Source organism: Falco peregrinus, chromosome Z, assembly GCF_023634155.1.
Source record: "Falco peregrinus isolate bFalPer1 chromosome Z, bFalPer1.pri, whole genome shotgun sequence".
Taxonomy (NCBI): Eukaryota; Metazoa; Chordata; class Aves; order Falconiformes; family Falconidae; genus Falco; species Falco peregrinus.
Window position 1 is genome coordinate 23901262 of NC_073739.1, and position 6255 is coordinate 23907516.

Genomic DNA, 6255 nt, shown 5'->3' on the forward strand with positions numbered 1-6255 from the left:
TACTTTTACTGGGGAAAAAATAATATCCGTGTTTCTAAGTTTTAAAATATATATTGATTTCATGTTAGCGTGTAAAACAGAAAGAGGATTAAAAAAAAAAATACCACAAGCAGTGATCTACCAATTAATATCTGGTAGATATATATCTATTGTGTGTGTATATATATATGTGTGTGTGTATTTGTGTGTGTCTAGTAGGTCTGAAATTCCCCTGACTTTTTCCAGTAATGAGACCAAACAAGTGCAATTCCATATGTCCTGACATCCCACCAAGTAAATTTACACAGGGATTGAGTTTGGTTTCATGACTTAGGTTGTATCACAGAAAACTGAGTACCTGATCCAAATGGCCACCAATCTCACCATCGGAGACACAACAGACAGCAGTGTAATTTGGGCTAGAGCCAGCTCTCTGGTTAGAAAGCAGTTTTATCTTCTCTAGCTCTAGTATATGTGCATAGATATAAACATTATATATACATACCCACACCCACCTATCTATATAGATACGTCAGTGATGAGAAAGAGTTAACAGAATTAGAGCAATCATTAATTGATTAATTAATCTTATTTTTTTAGCCTGTGGTCCACTGGCTTTGGGAATTAAGCAAACCATTTCTAAAAGAGATATGAAAGGTGATTAAAAGGCCTTTAAATCCCAGTCCTATTGTTAGTAATATTTAAATTTGCTACACAAGAAAAGCTTTTTAGCTGAAATATTTAAAAGGGTTACACACTCCTTTGGAACTTGCCGCTGCTGAAATAATGGCTGCTTGACCTTTGGCACCGGTTTTTAATCTTCACAGCAACATGCCATGTTTTAATAAAGACATAAGTATCTTATGAATTAGGGTCTGTGATCAAACTGGAAAAACTGAAAAGTCATTCTTGAATACCACAAGTAACAGGACTTTTTATTAATAATAAACACAAAGGACTCTTTACTGTATAAAACAACTTTTAATACACTAACACTCTAGAGACTGAAATTTGCCAAAGATTATTTCATATACGTTATGATTAATAGAGGCTTCCTAAACAGGCAAAGATGACATGCTCTTTCGCATTACCAATAGTGGTTGTGGCACATATGTACCATCAGCTTCATAAGACTAAAAAAAAAAGAGAAAAGTTAAGAGTGACCACACCTAAAAATACAATGGTATGGCCACTTTAAGGAATGCCCCTAGGATTTCATACATGTCTTCCCTGTAATGCTCTGTGGATCATCATTACTAGGCATGTTTTGAAGAAACTATACAGTTCAACTGTCTGAGACGTTAGCTGCACGCATCGTATGTTTGCTCGTGCCTGGTGCACAGATACCCCCTCACGCACATGAGAGGTTGGGGTGAGCAGTGTAACTTGTGCTCCTGCATCAGGGCTTGGGTCGGGGAGCCGGGGGAGGAGGCTGGGAGTCTCTCCCAGCTGTATGCTCGGCACAGCCACAGCATAACGGAACTTTGCTACATTGAGAGCAAAGGTGAGAGAAGGTCTACTCATCTCATCCTTGAGATGACAACAGCTGATTTTGCTTATGGCCCAAAAATACCTTGAGCTGGATTGGAGAGTCAGCAGCATAAAGCTGATCCAGAGAGGTGGTGGTAGGCAAGAGTTGGGAATGGAGCAGGTCGGCATGTCTCAGGTTGGTGTGGAGGCTTCCTGGAGCTGGGAAGTCAATTAAAACAATTGGGATAAAAAAGCAGTGAATGTGTCTCACAGTCAGTTGATGCAGTACAGAATGATGAGCTGCCTTTTTAACCCCCTCGTTAAATAATTATTTGTGCAACAGAAAGACTAGTAAGAGTATTTTTAAAGCATTGTGGTCAAGCAGATTGATTCAAGAAATATTGGTTCTAATTGCAATCCTTATAATAACATGTTGTGGAGTATCTGGTAAATCAATCCTTATCCTCAGCAAATCAAACAAGAAAAAGCCAAAGATTAACTCTGCAAATTAGGAATAATAATGGATAACTGCTTTTCACAAAGTATTTTAAGTTATGCAGATAAATTCAGTAATTAAGGACTAGGTATTGTTACCACCAGGCATTACATTTTAAATGAAAAGTAGGGCAGAACAGCATGTGTTATGAGTTAAATTCCAGTACTAAAAAATCTGCATTGTTATTTATCAAATTAAGAAAACATTAACCCTTACACCTTGGAGTTTATGCTGCCAAAAACATCCCAAGGAGGTAAGTTAAAAAACCCTGATTTCTATTCATATGTTTATTCAGTGGAAGTTAGCTAAAATCTGTCTGCATGCATATAAAACCTGTGCAAAAGAACAGTAAGTTTTAAATCAATATTACTTTAATGCCAGACCCCAAAATAGACGCCAATTCATTTTCCATTACCAAAGCTGTACTACCTTATTACAAAAGAAAAAAACCTATCAGTATTCCAGGTAAGTTCAAACTCAAAAAGGAAATGTAAAGCATCATGTTCCTGTGGGGAAAAAAAAGAGCAAACATCATACTGGAATAACCTGGAGTACAACCAGCAAACTAAGTGAGGTAATAGCTGAGCACTACTCAGCATTGCAAGGCTAAAGCTAGAGTAAGACATCCTACTTGAGCACCGCAGCTCAGAGTAGATTGGTGCACAGTGGCAAGAGCCCAGGGGAATGCAGCAAATGTAGTGTGAACGATAGCAGAGAACGTGGCTGATGGGGAGTGACGGACAGAAACGGGTTGGTTTAGTCCAAAGTGAAGCTAATTAACTGCTCTGCATGGGTGTAGAGTGAGATAGAGTAGTCTTCACTGTCATAAAAGAGGTTGAAGTAATCCTAGAAATACAGAAAAGACTTTCAAAGGTTGAAGGATAGGAATATGCTTGGGTAGGCATCGATGTTCACCTGAGATCTTTCAGAACATCTTGGCAAATATCTGTTATTATTTGTATTACCTGTAACTCAAAGCCAGACAATCCTATCATGAATTAATGATAGACTAGAATTAGGAATTTCTGCCTTTTTATGGCTTCCCAAAATCTTTCCTGGCAAACGCAGTGTGCCCCTGTACATTTCCAGAGCCATCCACACAAGACTTGCACTCCCCACTCACCTTTTACTCATGCTGCAGACTGAGTGCAAGGGGGCTATGCTCTATGTGCTAAGACACAAGACCCTTTCTTGTGGTTCCTCACAGCCCTGTTTTCTCAGATTCATTGGAGTTCTTGTGAAGTAAAAGACTGAAATACAGGAACTTACATGAGCTTTGCTGTTATGGTCACAAATAGATGGGTAACTTACAGTCCAGTTGAGAGAAAGGAAAGAATGGGAGAAAAAAAAATGAGGAGAATATAGCAAGCGGTTAAGGGGAAAAAAGAATTTCAGAAGTTGTGCCTATCTGAGCTAGAGCTCAAGAAATGCATGGTTTGCGGAGACAAAACATGAGTGTTATGCTTAGTTTGCAATAGGTATTTTCCTTCTCAGTTGCAGAGCTCTGAAATAACTTGTTGAAAACTCACAGGAAGCAAACAGCTATAGAGGACAGTTGTTGATGAGTTTTCTGCCCACATTTTGTGAGTGGGGAGCTGCAGGCAAGGAGGCAGGCTGGCAGCCCCACTGGGAAAAGATGTAGCAGGAGGTGAGACTCTTGGCCAGCTGTGTGGGGAGCAGGGGCATGCCTTGATGCCTCAAGCTGTGCCTGCTTAGCCCAGCTGGGACCTCAAGACCCTGGTACTGCCTCTGCCTGTGGACAGGCCTGGGAACATTCACACAACCGCAGTTAGACCCCATGTCTCCAGTAACTGGGCTAAGTGTAGGAACACAATAAACCAAAGCAGACATGCTATAGTTTACATGCTCCTGAAGAAAGAGTCCAACATTTGGATACTCAAATACTGCCTACTGATGCTGCAGAATAACAAAGAAAATACATCCTGCATTTATAGTTTAATTGCTACATAAACATAACCTAAAATCCTCAGGTAACCTACTAGCATACTGCCAGTCCTGGCTGCCTGCACCTATTCATCTGAGCCATTTTGTAAGTGCATCCAGAGCACTGAGCTACCACCTGCCTGTCAGGGTATGGCCAGAGCTCAAAGTGCTGTGTAGGCTGGTGTAAATCATCTCAGGAAGCAGTGTAACTGCAAAATCAGCACTGCTTTAACAAAAAAACAAAAAAACGGCAGAAGGATGCCTATGCTCTTTGTGCATTCATTTCTACTTTGCCCTTTCTGATGTTGCCCGAGCATATTAGCTTGATCCCATTTGTCAATTTGTTAACATTTCAGAGCAGCCTAATTCTATTCCTGCTCTAAAGGCTCCAATTTGGTGTTTTAAGTTGTGGGTTTAAAGACTTCATCCAGTATGTCACTTCGCACACAACTGCTTTTCAAAGCTCTCAACTCCCTGTGACTCATCTAATATTTTCCAGCTGCTGATTCCAGAGGAAGAGATGTGGCCCAACAGCTGATGTTTTATACAAAGAAAGAGTATCCTGTTTGCACAGCACTGTTTCAAATTCATATTGCACGTGTCCAAAGTTAAACCCATGAATCTGTCCAGACAGATAATTGTATTATTGGGAAATTTACTTTACATAACTTAGACCAGATCCTGAAAATTTCACAAAGTCACAGCAGTAGGGACTTCTTTCTTCCAAGACACATCCTCAGGATGCAAGTGCTAGGCAGGATTCTCATGCACTTTTTCATGTATTCTCAGGTGTTTTTTGCAGCCTCAAATCTTCAGTTCATCTCAGGAAATTCCCATTAACAAATATAAGAATACAAAAAGCTCCTTCTGTCATGATTTCTCCTTTCAACACCTACACCTCTCCTTTCCAAAAGCTGCATTGCTTAGCTGGAAATTTCAGTATGTTTTAAGTTTCTAACAAAAGTCTCTGTACTCATCAACTCAGACTTACCATTGACCATCCAACTTTCTACAACAAAACTACTGGAGAGCAAGTCCTAGAGACTGCTGCACTTAGGACCAGACTGCCACAGGTTTACAGTTACATCTAGATTTACTTTCCCACCGGTTACGCAACCAGCTGTGTCGCTGACTGTACTGATAGCTGCTAGAGTTAAGTGTGTTTGCAGACTGTCAAAGCAGCCTTGTCTCTGGAGGTTTCATTTCCCTGTGAGTCATTTTGGCTTGGTCATTTTTTTCCTCACTAGCATTTGCTTGGAGGTGAGGTTCTGCCCATGAGTCACCAGCGTGACTCTGGAGCCCTGTCTGGTCCCCTGGGAGGGTCAGGAGCCCTAATGTTTCCTGCACAGACTTCAGTCGGCCATTCAAAACCACCTGTAGCCTCCAACAAATTCACAGCCCATTTAATGCTTTCTTTTCAAGCCCAACAAATTCTCGGTGTCTCCTTGGTAGCCCACCCAAGCTGGCAGTGCTGCTCACAGGAAGGTTGTGTGAGGACAAGGCTGCATGGGGTAAAAACACTGCAAAAAATGAAAGGAGGGGAGGGTATAAATAGGATGCCTGAACATTGTGTTTGTAAATAAATAGCCATAAGTTCTCAGTAAGTTAACTTAGCAGCAGGAAACATTCCTGTTGGATTCTGGAAAGCTAACCATGGCAGGAAACAGTTACATAAAGTACAAAACTGCTACTATTTAAAGGTGCACTTTGATCAACAAAGTGAGAAAAGTTGTATTTCATGCTTTTCACTCTGAAATACAGCAATTTGAGGAAGCTCTTTTCAGTGGGGAGCCCTGAGTTAGCAGACTTGCAATTTGCTATAACTGTTAAAGCTTATAGCATTGCCAGATTACACATGAGAGCAGAGGAAAAAACAGGGCACCCTTCCCCGAGTTTCAATTGCTGTTTGTCCTTTTACTGAATGATCTGAACATCTAAAGTCAGAAGGGAGGAGCAAGGCACTGGCAAAGGAGTGCACAGCTGTACACCCCACCTCCCATCTTACCAAAGCCCAGTGCTATGGCTCTCCACTTCCCTCTGCCCAAAGGGTCACAAGAAGCAAGGTTTGCCAACAGGAGCCCATATCTAGCAGTTGTGTGGGTCAAATAACCGACCACAGCCCCCAGGTGTGTTTGATAATCCATGATAATATAGCTCACAATGTCCTGAAGCTGGGGAGAAGCTTTCTGAAGGCAACTGAGAGGAGTGCAATTACTCCAGTCCATGAAAGCAAGATGGGCAAAGATCTGGAAGGTAGGGAATCACTCTCTGTGACAGAAAACAGGGACCTTATTCAAATCCTTTTCTATAATTAATGGTATCTATCCTAATTTCCAAGAAATTATGTAGGAGAATCCAAGATCACT